The sequence below is a fragment of the Camelus ferus genome, chromosome 16 (assembly GCF_009834535.1).
Source record: "Camelus ferus isolate YT-003-E chromosome 16, BCGSAC_Cfer_1.0, whole genome shotgun sequence".
Lineage (NCBI taxonomy): Eukaryota > Metazoa > Chordata > Mammalia > Artiodactyla > Camelidae > Camelus > Camelus ferus.
This window is the reverse complement of record NC_045711.1, coordinates 44093732-44113131: the sequence shown is the minus strand read 5'-3', so window position 1 is coordinate 44113131 and position 19400 is coordinate 44093732. Positions and strand designations below refer to the sequence as shown.

The window sequence follows — 19400 nt, the reverse complement described above, 5'->3', positions numbered from 1 at the left end:
TTTCTGTTCGTAGCTCAGTTTAGACCTGTTGTCATGATTGCCTTCTGGAGCATTTCCTAGGTTCTTCTGAAGTTAGACAAGCTTTGTTGCTCCTCCAAGTCTGAAGAATCTCGGAGGCACCGCTTAGGGCCAATAATGCAGCTTGTAGTTAGTTATATAGCTCTTCCCATGAACAGCCCTTCGAGGAATGCTTATAGAGTCAAATGAGTCTTACGCTTTAAAGTGTGGTCCATGGACTAGTGGCCCTGGCATCCCTTGGAAGCTTGTTAGAAATGCAAATTCTCAGGCCCCTCGTTGGCCCTAAGGAATCGGATGCTACAGAGATTCCTCGGGTGGTTTCTGTGCACATTAAAATCTGAGAAGCATCTGCTTAGAATAGAGGATTTCAACCTGCCTGCCTTTTGGCATGACTTGGGGAGCTTAAAGATATTCTGGTACCTGGGTGGTAACTTCAGAGATCATCAGTTGGTTGGGGTGGGTCAGACAGCAGTATTTTTAAAGACCCCCCAGGTGATTTTAATGGGCAGACCACTGATCCAGAGCCTGAATGAGAACCTAGGGCACCATGCCGTTAGCTATCCAATTATCTCACGTTTGCTATGTACAGGGGCAGAACAATGCAATAACTGAGGTCCAAGATCCTGGCTCTACAGCAATTTAATGATATGTCTGAGGCTGCTACTGAGGTCTCCTGACTCCTCCTGATTCAAGTCCTGACATATAACTATCACCGAATTTCTATCGGCATTTGTAATTATTTATGTATGAGAAGATGCTTTAGGGGTGTGTCATCAGACATTTAATCAAGTCTTAAGGATGTTCCTGAATAATTAGGAGATCTGTCTAGGGGTAAAGAACATGATCTCGTTGAATCATGAATGCAGAAACTCAGCTGGGCAGTCAGTCATTCCAGCAGGACAAATATTCTTGAGCACAGGAGAGACTGTAGTGACTGCTCAAGCCTTTGTGTCTCATAAAGAGCCCAGCAGTTGGAGGATTGCCCTTTCTACTTCCTATCACTTCAGTCCAACTTTGTTTAATTCAATAATCATTTATGAAGCATCCGTGTGCAAATTCCTAGGAAGGTACTGAGGTGAAAACACAGGACTGCTGCTTCAAATCTTGATTAGAGTCAAATAGTGGTAGAAGTGAAAGATATGTCTGTGTGTCCCAAATTCCACGAGGGAGGAATAGATAAATCAATATGGGCTTAGAGGGAAGTATGCCACATCCAAGTACAAGCAGGTGGGTGACCCAGTGTTTTTGGTGGAGACTTGAGGATGGTCTGGAAGAAGAGGTTGGGTTTTCATGTGAACAGATGATGCGAAGAGTCCTTCAAAAAGAGGGAGCAGTATGAAGGCAAAGACATGGATGTAGAAGTACCTGGGTGGGGTGATGTTGGTGAAAAATAGAAGATGAGGCCGAATGGGTAGATTGGAGGCCGTATTATGGAGAAGTGTGTAGGCCAGGGCCAGAAGTTAGGATGTAGTTAGTTCAACAGGATGGTCTCTAAAGAGTTTTGAATAGATCTAAGCGGAGGGTGGAGGGTGAATTAAAGTATGTAGGGCAAGATTAGAGGCAGGCAACGGACTTCTATGCCAACAATCCAGATAGGAGTACCATGATCCTGAAGTGGAGTGACACTTGGGGGAAAGGAAGGAGGGCATAATACGGCACTCATTGGACCTAGGCCCTAATTAGCACATTTAGGAAAACATTTGTGGGGTAAGTAGACATTGTGTTTACATTGGCTAATTGAAAGTACATTTCCCTGGAGCTAAATTAGAGTGAACACTATTAAATCACAATTAAGATCTGTCTGGATATCTACACCATTATGGATTTTGTGGGTGTTGGGACTGGCTCAATTTATTGCTGGACAGCACTATTTTTCAAATTTCCCAATATTTGCAAAATTAACTGCAAATAGAAGCTCAGGACCAACTTCAGGCTACTGATGAGCAAAACTCCAAATCTTTAGCTCTTCAGAATGGTCCCAGCTACTAATGAGCCGTGAGAGGCTTTTGGGGTCTAGGCAGCAGCCCTCATCATCACTTGGGGATTTGACAGACCCAAGGAGAGATAGAAACTTATTATTCAAATGAAGGCTTACATCACACATCACAGAAGGACCCAGAAGGCTGGAAAATCCACACTCAGCTAAAGCCCTTTGAACTTTCAGCTCAGGGAATCAGTGTAGAGAATGAACAAGAGCTATAGGAACACAGATAGAATTTACTGATCCCTTCAATTAGCATTTATTTTGCCTTAACCATTGAGCCCTGGATATACTAAGTACTGTGAAGTACAAACAATGGAAAAGATACAGATGAACAGATTCAGATTCAGATCCCACGTATTTTACTGTGTGACCTTGGGAAGCCTGCTTAACTTCTCCAAGTCTTAGTTTCCTCAGCTATCAAATGGGCATAATAATAGTGCCTGCCTCTCAAAGCTGTATGAGGGTTAAATAAATAACTGTATATGCATATACATATGTATGTTACATATGTGTATTTAACAGTGCAAGTATATAATATACACAATTATTAATGGTGACTTTTATGTAATGCTAGTAACTATATAATATGTAACGATTTATATCTGTAAGGTGCTCTAAGAGCTCAAATCTTGCCAACTATAAGAAATCTTCCCTAATAAAGCCCATGTCAATATTTATATCACATATATATTGTTGGTGTTGCAATATCATGTACACATACACACCGTATGCGGAGAGAGCTGATGGCTACTCTACTTTATTAAGTTGCACAGTCTTATATAGCAAAGAAGAATGACAAGGGAAATGGTTAACAGGCAGCATCTGGTTCAAGGTCAGAAGACCCTTTATGTTTTGGTAAATCATGTTCGTGTTGGCACCAGCGAGCCTTACAGCTTATCAGGGCGGAATGTATGAGAAACGGCTGCTTAACAACATTCTTCTTGGACTCAGGCGGCTGTGCCTGTCTTAGGTTGCCCACCTCTGGGGATCTTACCCGTCCTTGGCTAACCAGCCTTCTCACCTCTGAGTCTGCAGCTTTTTATAACTTGTTTACCATTCCGGCCCAAGGCTCGTTCCTTGGTTCCCACAGTCAGGGGGCTACAATATATGTATACATGTATTTGTATATGTGTATTTATACTACATATATATTATACAGTATCTGGAACATACTGAACAGTCAATAAAATGGCAGTAATTGAAATAGTATTTTTATCAGAATCCTTTACAATGTGATGGAAGTCAGAATAACATAGCAGAGTCATAGAATTTGAAATCAAACAGACTGGAATTTGAGTCCCAGACTCTAGCATTAAAAGGTAGCTGTGTGATCTTCTGCTGGTCACTTGCCTTCTCTGAACTCAAAGGTGGCATCCTAGATCTGAGTACAGGCCAGAGTGGTATTGCTCAAACCTAAGCGTTGATGGAACAGAACTGCAGGGTGGAAAGGGGAGGGAGTAAGGAACAATTAAAATAACTTGGGGCTTGATTAGGAAAGACTTCTTGGAGTTGACAAGATTTGCGCCTAGAGCAATTTATGGACACAAATTAATGGAGAAGAAATAGAGAAATATGTATAAAGGACTGATGACTAGAATTAGCAATTCGTGTGCAAGAGAGATAACACCTATTTGCCTGGAAGTGAAAAAGTCTTGCTCAAATGTAATTAGGAAAAAAAAAAACTGATGAAGTGCTTGCTATGTGCCTGCTGAAGTTCTAAGTGCTTTAGGTGTTTCAGTTATTTTATCTTCAAAACAAGCCTATGAGATGGGTATGCAATTAACCTCCTTTAACAGGGAAAGTAACTTGTCCACATTCATGTGACCTGTAATTGATCCATACAGGACTAGGACCCAGGTATCTGGGTCTAGAGGCCACACCCTTAACCACTACACTACATTGCCTCCCAGGTCAAGCCAGAAACATGGGGATGCCTTGAATTACAGTCTTATAACATGAGAGTTCCATGAGAACAGAGATCACACCTGTCATAATTGTTATTACACCCACAGTGCCTGGCACATGGTGGGGACTCAATAGATATTTGTTGAAAACATGAATGGAAGCACCTAGCAGAGCTATCTCTTTTTGGGGAAGACTGTCCTAGGCAGAACCTTCCAAACCTCTGCGTCCTGGCACGTGTGCTGGCCAGAACACCGGGCATAGCAGGACTCTCAGAAACTTCTTAAATTTCTGGGAGGATGCTAGCCTGGTCCACCCGAGAGACAGTGACAATACTCTTGTGGGGCAAAGATGAATTTATTGCAGTGAGAAAGAATAGAAATGATGTCATTTTATATCTTTCTAAAGTAGCACAAAAATGTTTCATTGGTTCCCTGATACCTCGGAACAGCCGTAGATTGAGGGCACCGGAGGCTCACTCCCCTCTCCCATCTCCTGTGTTCAATCTGGCTGCATCTGTTCAGCCACCGCAGGCAACAGAGTCTTCCCTTCCCCCACTGAATAGCCCTTCGTAACCCTGCCAGTTGAGCTGGCATCGATCTTGCTTTCCACCGGACAAGAGCCATCTGTAACAGAAACCATTGAAAACCAATAACAGGTCCTGGACTTTATTTAATGGGCTTCAAGAGACCTCTGATGAAAGTGGATTCATCTAAAAGGGACCTTTGCCTAGAAGGTGTTCCAAGGAGAAGTTCAGCACCCTCATGAGTGCAGTGTGGTATTCACTGATAGCTGTTAAAACACCATGCTGTGGCTCTGCCGTCAAGTCCCCTCTACCTAGAAGGGGCTTGGAAGGAAAAGGGTGGTGATTGGGATATGAGCTGTCTAGAAACTGATGCTGACAGCAGACTGCACTACTGCAGCAAGAATGATGATGGCTTCTATCATTGTGTGGCAAATAAGTCCAATTCCCTTGCCCTGCCTACAGGCAATAGTTTATTTCAAACCACCCACAAGCCTGAGGAGCAGTCCTGGGATCTTCCTGTTAGAGATGGAGAAACAAAATCTCAGAGGGAAGAAGCCAAGACTAATTCCTGGTCTGGTTTTCTTTTGCTTTTTGTCTTGCTGCTTCTACCAGAAGCCATTTCCATGACATCTGATGCTGCTCCAACACCTAGGCCTTCTTCTCATACACACACATGCGTGCGCACACATGCACACACACACACACACAGACATATGTTATATATATGTTAGTTTCTCCTACGCTACTAACACGATATCTCTTATTGTCTGTTTATCGTATTTTACTTGTCCACATGCTAACAATGGATACCTAGGTTGGCTCTAACTCTATAACAGTCGGACACACTCCAAAGAAAATGTTGTGCTTGCCTTTTAAAGAACCTGTACAAGAATTTCCCTGCTACATACTTCAAAATCTATTCTGAGGCTGCTGGGTCGCTTGGCAAAAACATACTTAATTTCATCTTTAGATATTTTTAAATGAGTAGATCCCACCATAGTGCTTTTTAAAGGTAACAGGTGTCAGTGGTAACGACTGGCACATGCTAAACCTTTATTTTCAGCCTTGCAGCAGTCTGCTAGTTGGTTCCAGACTCCTTAGCTGGGTGTAAGTAAAGGGTGATTTTGATAGCATTCAGCCCCTGATTTGCAGTCTCCATCTTGCAGCCAGTGGAGCTCTCCAATGTCCTGAACTGCTGACATCTAGAAGCTGGCATCTCAGGCATCTCATTAGGCTTTCTGGTCAACCAGGGGCTTAATCTTGTGTTTAGCATTATTAGCATACTGAGATCCTGGCCAGTGGTTGATGATTCAGGACCCTGGTTCTATGTGTGTCTGGATTTTCTTTGGGGACGTGAGAAGTCAAGAACTGTGGAGGATCCATCTCTCCCACCACTCCCCAAACCAGCTATATTTTGAGACCACTTTGCTAGTGTATCTGGGCCAAAAACTTGACTCTGTTGTTTCTACATTCTAAAGAACAAAACCTTTAACCAACCATGCAGCTCCTTCTTCCTCTTTTAAGGCCAGAAACAGGTACCTGGAGAGGAGCTGAGATGATAATCTGAAGTCAGTGATCAATAATCCCTTTCTCTTGATTACAGAGGACATCCCCTCTCCCCCATCTTCCACAATACGGCTTTGGGGACAAGCAAAGAGAGGGCAAAATGGAAAAGGACAGGAAAAAGCGGCTGGGAAGGGACTTGAGGGGTGGTTTGCAGCTGCTCCTAAGGGGAGGGGTTCCGAGTCAGCAGAACGGGGAGCCTTGTTCTCCCCACCCCCCTCCTCCCATCTCCAGCCTCGTTTCTGGGTCTTTTCTCTCTTCTAGAGCAAAATCCTGACAGTGTGCCACGCACTTGCGAAAGGATAATTACATCTGTATCCCTGGGAGAGAGAGGCCCCGTGTCAGCAGGGAGGAGTCTGATGTGGATGCAAATGAAGCTGAGTGCCCGCAGACGCAAAACACTGACAGCGCCTGAATTAAGTCAGCACCTAGAAATTTCTCTGACCAAAACTTTTCCCAGAACTATTTTTTTTTTTATTCTTTGGGTCAGAGAAAGACTTTAAAAATCGTAACTTTACCAATCTGCCCAGTTGTGTTCTTCTGCCAAAGGAAGAGAAATGACTGAAAGCTCCTTAACAGAAGGGAGTGTGTTCTGGTCTTCAGGGTGGCCCAGAACCTAGCACCAGGCCTGGGCTGAGGCAAGGGACTCCATGGCTGTTGTGGGGCTTTCCAGGTGCTCTGCTCAAGGTGACACTGGATCCACAAGAGATCCCAGGAGGGGTCACCAAGCAGTGCTTTCACAACTTATTTCCATCTCATGTGTGGGGGGAAAGTTCTCCCTTATCGAGTGGTCAGTGAGCAGGTCCCCAAAAGTCCAGGCTAGGGAAGGGAAAGGGTACCACATAATTTATGCTCAAATGTATACATGAGATCATCACTGTTTTCTTATAAGGACAGCCAAATCTCTAAGCACTTACGTTTGAAATGCAAATATGCTTTAGCACCCCGTGAGGGAGATGCTGTGAGGAAAAATGAGAGCCCTAGATGCGGAGCTGTTAGAGGTGGGAAGGGCCACACGATTGCTCTCAGTCCCAACTGGGACTCCAGCCCATCACACACATGCCAAGAACAGATGAAAGGCCTTGTTTTACTTCAGAAGAAAAAGGGCAAAAGGGAGGATGGGGAATTAACGCCTGAAAAAGAGGGTCACCCTGCCCCCTTTTCCCCTAAAATAAGACTCCAGAGAAGCAATTAGAAGAAGCTACTACCGAAAGGCCAAGATGGAAGATGTGTAAGTCTGGACCAGCCCTCGTGTGGGGGTAGACCTTAGCTACAAGCCCAGGAAAGTCTGAAGAGGTAAAATTTTCAGTTTAATAGAAGGAAGAGCTTTTTAACAAAGTGGGATGGAACTTAAAAAAAAAATTAGTTATCCAGAAACGGGCTCACAGACATAGAAAACAAACCTATGGTTACCAAAGGGGAAAGGGGGTGGGGGAGGGATAAATTAGGAGCTTCGGATTAGCCCAAATTACTCTCTATAAAATAGACAACAAGTTCCTACAGTGGAGCACAGGGAAGGGTATTCAACCTCCTGTAATAAAGCATGAGGGAAAAGAAAAAAAGTGCGGTTACAAAATGAAAAGAGCTTTGGTTCCAATATCCCTATTTGAAGTAGGGCCCCCTGACAAGAAGGAATACTCTTTGGGGATTGTATGTGTGTGAGAAATAAATTTTTGTCATGTTAGAGTCAAAAAAACATTAGTTATAGAGAGAGCCACCTATGAATATGCTGAAATCATCTTTTGGGGGCGTATGTTGCAGCAAAATTCCCCTCCCTTCCAGTGATTCCGGAGAAAATATTTCTGCTTTCGGTTCAAAGGTTGATGCTCTCTGGTATCTTCTAGTTCTAAGATGACTGTGTTCTTATTGATTTTAAAATTCAATGACAGCTTCTGAGTAAAAATGTTTAACATGATGTCCTGCCTCGAAGCCATTACACAACATTCTGTTCCTCCCTTTCCGACGACCTCGGGGATTCAAACTGCTTTCCCTCCTCTGCATGTTTGGTGTTTCTCTCCTCCAGATGGTAAGGCAGGGTGGGTCACAGCAAAATCAGGTATATAGTCATCCTTCTATCTCTGAAAATAAACAAAGGGGACCTTCTTCTTTGGAGGATTTCTTCCTATTTCTCATAATGTGAGCACAGACAGGAAGGATCCAAGCTAACTGGGAAAAAAGTCAGAGTTTCCAGAACCCTACTATGGAGTCATTTTCTGTGTACCTGTCTCCAGTTCTTACATGATTTGCAGGGAACACAGACACTTCTGACCTTACCTTTTGAAATAATAACTGAGGGTAGATCTAATCAGCTCTCTTTTTGCCCTCAGTCCCCATCCTTTTCTTTCTTTAAAAAAAAAAAAAACAAAAACCCTTGTGTCGAGGGCTGACTTTCAATAGATTGCAGCGAGGGAGCTGCACTGCTACGTACAAACCCCAGCCCAGAAGCAGGTCGTCTACGAATGGTTTAGCACCAGGTTCCCCATGAATGTGCCCCCACCCTTTTCTTGACAATGTCGGAGTCTCTTTCTCAGGGAGGCTCCTTCTCTTCAATGCATAGCCCTGAAGTCACAGGCAAGGCCAAACTCTCAATGGAAGCTAGTGGTTGTTTTAGTTCATCCTGGCTTCAAGGATATCATACCCATCTCAGAAAACCCCAGTACAGGGAAAGGAATGCTTATTTTTAAGATATCCACTGTATTCCATGCTCTAAGACAGACACTTCATATCCCTAATTCATTTAGACCCCACAATGACCCTAAAAGTAGGTGCTGCTTCTCCTAGAATATTTCTCCCTTAATTTTAGTAGACAATGCCCCTGAGTTATAAGACCAAGGCTGGTCTGGTGATTAGCATCTTCAGAATCTTTGTCGTCTGCGTTGTGTTCACTTACATCATGGGGGTGGGAAATGAAACATCACAAGTGGTCTAAGAGGGGTATATTTAATCCATGCATAAACACGTCACACTATCCTGGGGCACTCTCTGTTTCCAGTTAATGGTCTCCGATGGCATCATTTCATAGTTCATGCCAAGGTCATCTCCACATTCACATCCCCTGCTAAGAGGCAGCAGAGAAGGAGGCACCAAGGCTGCCAGGCAGCCTTCGTTAGTTATTCATATATTCTTCTCCCTGGAGTGCTCATCCAGTAGGCTTACCTCTTCCTTATATATTTTAGTCATAGTGTAGCACCTGCCTGAGAGCCTGGTTTCCAGGCGGATTTGAGCTCTTTTTTTTTTTTTTTTTTTTATATTGTGGTACAAATGGTGTCATTTGAATCTCCCACCTCTACCTCCAAAGAGAAACCTTCATGGATCAAAGACATACCAGAGTTATATACCCTTCTATATAGGTAAGGGGGTAGGTGAGCACTAAATGTGTCCTCAGGTAGAAAGAAGTCTGCAGTAAGTGGCACGTATTTGGGCCGCAGCTGGACCTGGTCCTACGGGACTAAAGTAGATACTAGCAAAACATACAGTCATGACTCCCTGTCCTATGTTCCTCATGCAGGGAGCTCAGTTTAGCCCTTCCAACCATGATGATCTTCTTTTAGACAAACCCACACCCAATAATAGCATTTTATCCTTACTTTACAGATAAGGAAACTGAGGCTTATAGGGTTTCAGTAAGTCGGTCAAGGCTGTGTGACTCCAGAGCCACATTAAATGTTCAAACTATTTACGACACATAGAAAAGACCCCCGTCCCTTCAACAATCCACATGCTGTCAAGATCCAAAGCCCAAATACGTGTCCAACCCCCTCTCAAAGACTTCCAGCTTCCTACGATTCATAAATCCTTCTCCGTTCTCTGTGCCACATAATTTAGTGCCTAATTATCTGTTGTCTTACAATATTCTCCTCATTGCTTCAAGTGTATTTGTTCCGGTTCTCTATTAAGTCTATCACAGAGATCCTCGAGGGTAGAATTTTCCTTTTAGGTTTACCCTTTTCCACTTTCACCCCTAGGGCATGACAGTCACATTGTAAGAGCTGGTCCAGTTGGCGCTATCCATGGTACTGAGGGGCGCGGCAGCGATAAATTGTGGTGGAAAGAGCACTGGAAGGGAAGTGGGCCACCTTGTCTCAGCCCTTCCTTTCCCCCGAGCTGGCTCTGTAACATTGGAAAAGCCAGCCTCCCTCGCTGGTCCTGTTTCCTCACTGATGAAATGAAGGCATGGAGCCAGATGAGCCTCGGTATTCCTCCAGCCCCGTGAATCTATCTCTGTTAAAGGGAAAGGGGACCCTCATGAAGAAATCCAAGGTGAAGATCCCCTGGACGATGCATGTGGTTGGTGGATAAGTGGGTTAGAGACAGATGCTATTGCCTTGATTTTAGAAACGGACTAGAAGCAGTTCCCAATCATGCCTTACGCCCAGGGATATCTCTTTGCCTCCCATCACACACCCTGAAGCGGGCATGAACCCAAAGGGAGGTTCTAAGAGGAGTCGCGATTTTGTAATCTCTGCAGGACCAGCAAGTTTCAAGGGAAGGCCAGAGGCAGGGTTCTTTCTCTGAGGAGTGAGTTATGAAAGGTAACCTTGATAACTGCATTGTAACAATCTAATCAACTGCACTGGTCATTAGAAGCTAAAAGCTTGGATTCCCCCAAAGGAAATTGATAGGCTGCCTAGGTACCTCTACACGGACTCGTCATAATTCAACATTAGTTAATGTACCGTTAAAGTATCCACGTAGTTAATGGAATTTCACTGGGGTTTGAGGTTTTTCCTGAGTTGCTGAAATTGCCTCTATCATGAATGACTTCTTGAATTAAAAATTAAATGGGCTTTCAAGTATTTAATTAGTTATGTCTATTACTGAAGTGGAGAAAACAACCCGAAATACACCTTAGAAATCTTTTATTTAAAGGAATACAGTACATCTTCAAGATTACAAACATTCAGTTGCCTTCACTGACTAAGAATGTTGGAAAAAGAAGAGGGCGAGAAATCTGGAAGGATGTGCTTTGGTAATGTAGCGAAATAAAGCAAAAGACGACGGGGAGTTCACACATTTTAATTTCTTGGGAGCGCGTAAGGCAGTCACTAACAGACATCTGGGCATGAGAAGAGGGCTCAGAGGATTGGGCTACCATTTATTAAGCATTTACTCTGTGTCAAGTTCTGTGTTCTTGCAAACAAATCCAGGGAAGAGGTGTTATCATTCCCAGTTACGGAGGATGAAACCGAGACTCATCGAGTCAAGACATCTTAGAAATACATGGGCATCGTGTCGTCAAGCCAGGGTCCAGCCCAGGCATATATCTTTCAAAATCCTGTGATGTGCCCCCTGCATTTCACCACCTTCCAGGCTAAATAGAAGACTGTGACCAGAATGTCTCACCACCTCGGAGCTGAAGGGGGCTTGCTTTACTTTAATCTGCAGGCTTTAGGTTCCCCCACTGAGAAATGCAGTGGTTGGAAGAGTAACCACTAAGGATCTTTCTCTGCTAGATCAAGAACACATATGAACTCAGTCGGCGCTGACATCGCATTTCAACTGACAAGGGAAATAGTTGCCAGTAGTCCTGGGAAGGAAATGAGTTTGCTGATGGATGTGTTTCAGACCTGACATGGAGATACATGGGGGAAATCTTAATCTCTTTCCACGTTTGGTTAAATATCACTAAGCCTTGTGTGAATTAGACTTGGGACGCAAGCCTGGCTGCTCTGTTCTCTGTTTCACTTGCTGTAGCACCGGCTGTCTGCCCTCCTCACTCCCTGCATGGGCTTCTCCTGGAAATGGTCATGTGCTCAGACCTAAACATGGCTTCCCAGGAGGACTGAGATTGAAGTGAACAGAGCCCTGCCTCTGTAAAGGGCTGAGAGGTTGGAGTAGACTCCACAAAGACTGGCTCTTCAGATCTGGCAGTACTTGGATGAGAATGCTCCCTGTAGAGCTTAAAGGAGATATATTTTAAAGCAGTAAGATGGAGAACTTTTATTTTTCTCTGCAGGCAATAAACTAATTGAGCCAGATATCTGAGAGTTCTCAGAGGTATCTGAGAGATGGGAAAGCTGGAGATTAGAATCACGTCCGGGTGAGGGCAAGTGATGTGGATAAGAGGATGGAGAACTTTTAAAAGGGCTGATAATAAGATAGCATTTGACTAAGAGATCCAAGACCATCCAAATCCCACCAAGACCCTCCCAGGAGGTCCTCAAGGTTAATGTACACAACGAGGCAAGGAACAAGGTCAGCAAAAGCACATGCTGTATTCAACGGAAACTTTGGTTCTAAACCCCAGTGCAGAACTCCAGGCAGGGCTGTTTGTACCTAGATTGGCAGCAGCTGGGGGTCTAGATTTAAAGCTGTCTGGGTGGTCTACATCAGCACTGGCCAACAGAAATATAATGCAAGCCATACATGTGATTTTACAATTTCTAATAGCCACATTTAGATGATATAAAAAGAAACAAGTGAAATTACTTTTAGTAATATATTTTATCTAACCCAAAATATTTCAACATGTAATCAATAAAAAAATTATTAATGAAACAGGTTACATTCTTTTTTTTTTAATACCAAGTCTTTAAAATCTGGCATGTGTTTTATACTTACTGCTCATGTCAGTTTTCAATAAAAATACTTGATCTGCATTTATATTTCATAAATGTCACAGCTGAAAAAGTAGGTTCACGTACTGACTTGTTCCAAACATCCTTAAAAGTCTTCCAATAACTGACTCTAGTAATAGTGTTTTAATTTAAATGTAAATTAATTCAAATTAATTTTAAAAATTCAGCTGCTCAGTCACATCAACCATATTTCAAGTTCTCAATAGCCACATGTGGCTAATGGCTACCATATTGGGCCCCTCAAGTCTATATCATTGCCTCATATCTGACCATGGCTGGTGGTGGGGGGTGTGTGTGTGTGGTGCGGGGGGTCTCGAGTTTGCAGCCCTGGAGAGCAGCCAGCAGAGGGAGCTCAGAGGCAGGGCTCCGAGCCTCAGGCAACATACAGATTTCCAAATCCCAACCCTGGGATTTCCAGTAGTTTCTCTTTCCAGGTCAGATCTGTAGCTTCTGCAGAATAGGATTAAGAACAATAATAGCAATGCCTATACATTGAGTTTCTAATCTGTGTCATTGTATTTGATGCTTTTTGTTACTCAGAGAGGTCAAGTGACTGGCCCAAGGCCACACAGCAGATGAGTGTCCGGTCCAGGAGACAAAGCCATGTTTGTTTGACTCCAACATTGATGTACTGTTGCAACCCTGCCTCCCCTGTCGTGGCCAAGGCCACAGTCCCAATATTAGAATTTCACAAATATGCGGTGATGCCTGAGCTTGCCTTTAGTCCACCTGTCATGGTTATGGCCGCATTAGAAGAAGACTTAATTCTAGAGGGTGCCCTTGGCATACCAGGCCTTGACCACAGCCATAATTAATGGAGTTCTCAGTAAAGAGCATAAATGCAATTATTGTCTTGGAATGAATGTGTCTCCTCTCCCATTGTCACAGTTCCCTAGCTCTTCCTAAAAGCCTTCAAAGGCTGAAATCATGCTGGACCCAGCATCTGCCCGGCCTCTAATGGATCTGAGCTGTGCTCATTAGACAGCTTGCTGGTGAGCAGTTGAGAGAAGAGGAGAGGGCAAAAAAAAAAAAAAAAAAAAAAAAAAAGCATACCTTTGAGCTAAAGGCTAACTTGTAGTGCTTTAAAAATATCTGATTTCAGACTGAATTGTACAAACATTGATGCAACTGTGGCAGAGTGTTATTCCCCAGCTTGCTGGCTCTGGGGGACACATCTGCCCATCCTTCTTCGGAGAGCTCTTGGGGGAGGAGTAACTCCTAGGCTACAGGCTTCCAAAAGCATTTTCTTCTCTTAAATAGCACATGACTCCTGACCTAACAAGCTCCTACCCCACCAGTGTGATGCTTTGTCTCTCTGCACAGCTGGACCGGACCTGGTAGATCCCCAGTGATGAGGCAGCCTGAGATGACCCACCACTAGACCTGGGTATGACCCCTGTGAGCAAAACAGGGCCTTGGAAGGCATGCCCGACTTCAGATGCTGTAAACAGTTCCAAAAGCAGTTGAGTGAACACCAACCAGGGGCTAGTCTAGGGAAGAAAATGGAACGGCAGAAGGGATGAGGGGGCAGATGCCGACATGAAGAAATGTCAATAATGTGGTAGTGGTTATGAACATCATCTTTGTGAGTCTGTTTTGTGAATAAGTTCATTTGTACTATTTTTTTTAGATTCCACCTATAAGCTGTATCATGTAATATTTGTCTTTGTCTGACTTAGTTCACTAAGGATAATAATCTCTAGATCCACTCATGTTGCTGCAAATGGCATTATTTTATTCTCTTTTATGGCTGACTAGTATTCCATTGTATATATATCCTACAACTTTATCCAGTCATCTGTCAATGGATGTTTAGGTTATTTCCATGTCTTGGCTGTTGTAAATAGTGCTGCTGTGAACATTGGGGTGCAGGTGTCTTTTTCCAATTAGAGCTCTTGTCTTCTCTGGATATATGCCAAAGAGTGGGAATGCTGGGTCATGTGGTAGCTCTATTTTTAGTTTTTTAAGGACCCTCCATACTGTTTTCCACAGTGGCTGTACCAATTTGCATTCCCACCAGCAGTGTAGGAGGGTTCCCCTTTCTCCACATCCTCTCCAGCATTTATTATTTATAGACTTTATGATCACCATTCTGACCGGCATGAGGTGATACCTTGCAGACATAGAAAACAAACTAAAAGTTACCAAAGGGAAAGCAGGGGAGGGGCTACGGTCAACAGCAGGTTGGGGTGGAAAACCCAGTGGTAGAGCCGGGCAGGATCAAATCCTGCATCTCTCTGTCTCCAGGACAGGAGAATTTATTTTCTCTCTCCGAGCTTCTGTTGCTTCCTCTGTCAGTGGGAATGATCAGAACATGGTCAGGATGAAATGAGCAAACGTGTATGATATACCAGCACAGGGGGCACACGGATACTGTGGGTCGCGTTCATTCATTCATTCATTCATTCATGCGTTCATACATTTATTCTTTGTCTCTTTATTCCGTCCACACTTCTTCACTTCCTCCTCTTTGAAACAGTAAGAATGAGAAGCAGGTGCCCTGGAAAGGAGCCCTGAGCAATGTATTCTATTAGCAACTTCTCCATCTGCCCAGATTTCCTCAGCCTCTTCACTGGGTGAGCACCTACTTGGGAAATAATTCACGTGTTACCTGCTTTGGAAGACCCCCCCACCCCCGGTCTCCTCCGTCTGTGCAGGAGTCCCTCCTCTGTGGTCCCACACCCCTGTCCTCCCCTATGTAATAACACCCATCATCCTGGACTGCAGTGGCCTTCCTGCATGTCCTTCCCCCGCAGAGACTGAGCCTCGCCCTGAGTGGCACTTCACAACCACTCAGAACAGTTTCTGTGCCACACCTTATTCAACAGACCAAAGTCACTTCCCCTTTCTGGGCCTCGGTCTCCCCATTTGCAAAATGAGAGGGCTGTATTCTAGGACTAGTTCCAGCTCTCGTGTTCTCTCTCTCTCTCTCTCTACGGACCTAGAGGACCAGGAGAGGAAAGAGAGGAAATGGAGACAAATCAGTTAATTTAGGAAGTGGGAATGAGCTGACACCAAGTCACCACGAAAGGAGGCAAGTTAACATGACATGGATGTCATCAGGGGAGCAGGGCAGTGCCATCAGGCCTGGGGAAGATGCTCCCCAGGCAGCCGTGGTCAAGGTTGTCCAAGAACTCACAGGTATGTCAGAGGAATTCAGATTCTCCAAAGGGGGGTAGGTGGAGCCAAGACCTTTTCAGGAACCGGAACAGAGAGAGTCAGAACACATGGCTGGGTGGGCTGGAACAGGTTTGAGCGAAGGAGCCATGACCCACGACCATCATGAGCAAGGCTTCAGGGCTGACACTCAGGGAACAACGTGATGTCTGGTGGCAGCCTGCAGGGACCACACCCCGGGTCAAAGTAACCTGGAGGCTGACGCTCCCCAGGGTGCCTCTGCCTTGGCCAGGTTCCGGGGAAATTCAGAGCCTATTAGAGCTGGGGAGTGGGGGAGCTCTATGGATGTGGACCCCTCTGTGGGGAGCTGGGAAGTTAGAGAATTAAGACCTGAGATGGCCAGTGTCTCTGGGGAACACACTCGACAGCACACCTCCACTGCCACACCCCGATGCCCAAGCACAGCCCTCACACCAGCTCTTAATCTGACACACAGGGCCAGCCTTAGAGACGCCCAGACACACGTGCACTTCTTTTCCATTTTGGTTGTCGTTTATGAGCCGTCTGTGTGCTAGCTGTTGGGGCCCGTAGATGAGGAAACTACAGACTCTGTCCCCAAGGAGCTCAGAGGACACGTTTGCGTCAGTGCACAAAGACACTGGCCCAGATGTTGTATAATGCGTGTACACCCATCCCTGTCTGCAGGTCCCCATAGAGTCCTGTGCAGACGCTCACGGAAGATCACGGGGGGTTATGCACCCACATACCTACCCATGGGGGCAGAATCCCACACAGAATCCCAGTAGACCAGCAAATGGAGCCCCCGGGGTCCTACCCACCCCACCTTGGCTTGCTAACCAGCAGTTTGCGGAATTCATTAACCCTCTTCCCATCTGCATGCCCAACATAGAAGCATTGCTCGGCCCTCATTCCCACAAGAAAAGCCTTCCAGCTCTTTTATAAGGGTCTTATTTTATGGCAACATTGTTAGCTGACATTTATGGGGATTCAATCAATAAATTAGATACTGCTTGTAATGATGCTTGGCTGGCTCACGTTTGCTTAAGGGCCCCAAGGACTCAAACCCCAAATGGGAGGTTTCAGCTCTCTGCCTCTTTCCTTGCACCACGTGTACGCACACACATGTGCACGCACGCTCTTGCATGAAATCTCATTTTAGTCATGCTGGGAAGTGGTCTCCTGCTTACGTTTTTTTTGTCTTTGCCTCCCATTAAGGAAGCTAGATGTATGATGGGCTTGAAGGGGCGGCAGTCTCGGGACCTTAAAAGGTGGTATCTCCTGGGAGGCAAAAATGATTGAATAGTGACTGCGGTGAAACTCGCCTCCCGCTGCTCCCCTATGACTGCGTAGAGGAGATAAGAGTCTGCATTCAGAGACTGAAGACTTGAATTTCTCCATGCTTGTCCCCACTCCTTGCCAGTCATAGGGCCCCTTGAGCAAGCTTTGTGAATCCACCCGTATCTGAGGCAAAGGGGAGGCTAGGATTAGGACTGGGAGGGAGACCAAGAGAATGCCCTGCAGGGACTGCCATCTTTCTTCCCCGGCTGTGTTCCACCCACCACCTGTTCAGCCTCTGAAGCTGGTGGGCTCCCGGCTAATCGCGGTCGCACAGGGAAGCAGCTGTTCTTGGGCACTGACTACTCTTGAAAACACAGAACATGCCAATGTCAAGTGTCGGATCATCTTCCACCTCCATCGCCTTACTGCTGGCAAAGACTGCTTAAAAGAAAGAAAATACTCCTTGGCTTACTGTTGGCATTTGGGGGCTGGGTTTTTTTTTTTTTTTCAGTGAATGGGGTTGAGGACCATTTGGGGGCAATGGATGTCCCCCCCCCCCCCCCCGTTTTGCTAGGACAGAGTTTGCAGCTGAGTGGCTCAGGCTGACTTCTCCTTTGAGGAAACATAAGTTCTATCCATCCCGGTGAACATCACCAGCATCCCCAATCTGGGCTCTTTGCTGTGTGCCTTTGGGTTCTTTGCACCCCTCTCCTTCCTACTTCTCTACCAATCCAGTTCCTACAGGCCTTTCTAGGATCATCCAACAGTCATTGTCTTCTGAAGGCTTCTCATGGTGGGAACCCCATAAATGAAGTTTTCTGTCCTACACCAAGGTGCCAGATCTCCAGAGATTGCCCATCAAGGATGTCACTGGCCCCGGCACCAGACCAGAGAATGGATAGGGTGCACAAGAAACCTCCCCTTACCTCCTGCATCCTGGAGGCTGGAAACTTGAGAGTGAGGAAGACCCTAGGATGCCCCACTAGTTGTGCCAAGGAGGCCCTTCCCCGGTCAGAGGTGCAGTGTGGAGGAACATGGCAGGTTCAGGAGGGCCTGGGTAGAAAACCCCAAGGGTCCCAAGGAGAGGGAATCTGCCTGATGGATAAATGTGATTGGTCAGACCATCCAAGCTACACTCACACAGTCTCTTCTAGGAGCTCTTTCAATCATTTCCACATTCTTCTGGGGGCACTGGAATTTCTGATGCTCTCCAGAGCCTCCCCGGGGCCCCAGGGGTCTTGAGGGGGCGGACTCAGGCCCTCCCTGCCCAGGCTCCATCATTCCTCCCCTCCCACCTCCCCAGCCCACTTTCCCAGGCAACCCTTCCCACTCTGGAAGCAAACATAGTTTCCCACTGGCCTCCCCAGAACACTCACCAGCATCTTGCTCTCTTGCTCTCCCCTCCGAATCTCTCCTCATTCAGCTCATGGACAGGCAGGGGGAAAAGTGGCCCTGGTAGCGCTTCTCTGTCCATGTAAGTCTGGACCTGTGCTCTTGACGCTCTAAGGGCCTTTTCCTTCAGGGCTATTGTCTTTCTGATTTCAGGAGTCTCGAATGAAATTCAAAAGCTGATCATTGGCTCAATTACATGGTGATGCTGCCATAGTGTCCCGGCCTCAAGGGCAGTTGGTGAAGGATGCCCAGGTCCCCGATGGTCCCTTAATGGGGTTGTGGGAAGACAGGAATAATGCTAAATACTTGGAGCAAAAATTCATCTTTTAACGCGTCATGATTCCCTGTCATACAGGTACAAAACAAAACCTTACAACAAAGGGCTTTCCATGTGACCACGGAAGTATACCCAGGGTAGTACAGGAATGGAGAAAAAGGGACACCTAAGTCTCGGGGGCTTGGAGGGAGGTACTCACGGCAGCTTCACAAAGATGGCAAGTGACCCATAACTGGGATTTGAAGGATGAGTAGAAAGCATGACATTGGGAATGCCAGTCCTGGAGTTAGAGTCCAGGTTGGAGCTCCAGCTGTATGACTTTCCAGACACCCTAGGCAAGTTACTTCACCGACCCCCACTCTGAGCATGGCTTCCTCATTAGTAAAGTGGAAACTCCCTGGGAGGGTGAGTCCAGCAGACCGGGCCTCAGGTTCTGAAGCAGATATAAAAACAGACCTTCCTGCTTTCTTGAAAATTTCGAGACCCAGTTTGGATTCAGCAAGGACGCACACTGTGATCTATTCATGCTGTCTGCAAATGTGCAGGAGGAGAAGGGAGAACACATACCAAGTCTTTAGCATCCGTGGGTTCATGACTAATAGGAACTAACCATTAGCTAATGGTGATGAAATGAGACAGTGCCAGCAAAGACCTTCTCTTGGTGCCTGGCGCACCGAGGACTGTGATGAGCACGAACCCTTCCCTCTCTAGGAGTTGCTTGTTCATGTGATCACTGAGCAAGGG

The 19400-nt window shown here is 45.6% G+C and overlaps 1 protein-coding gene across 1 annotated transcript in view; it reads left to right on the top strand.

Moving 5' to 3' along the window:
• The window catches only part of ASIC2 (acid sensing ion channel subunit 2), a 924670-nt gene that overhangs the window by 231771 nt on the left and 673499 nt on the right, over positions 1-19400 (top strand).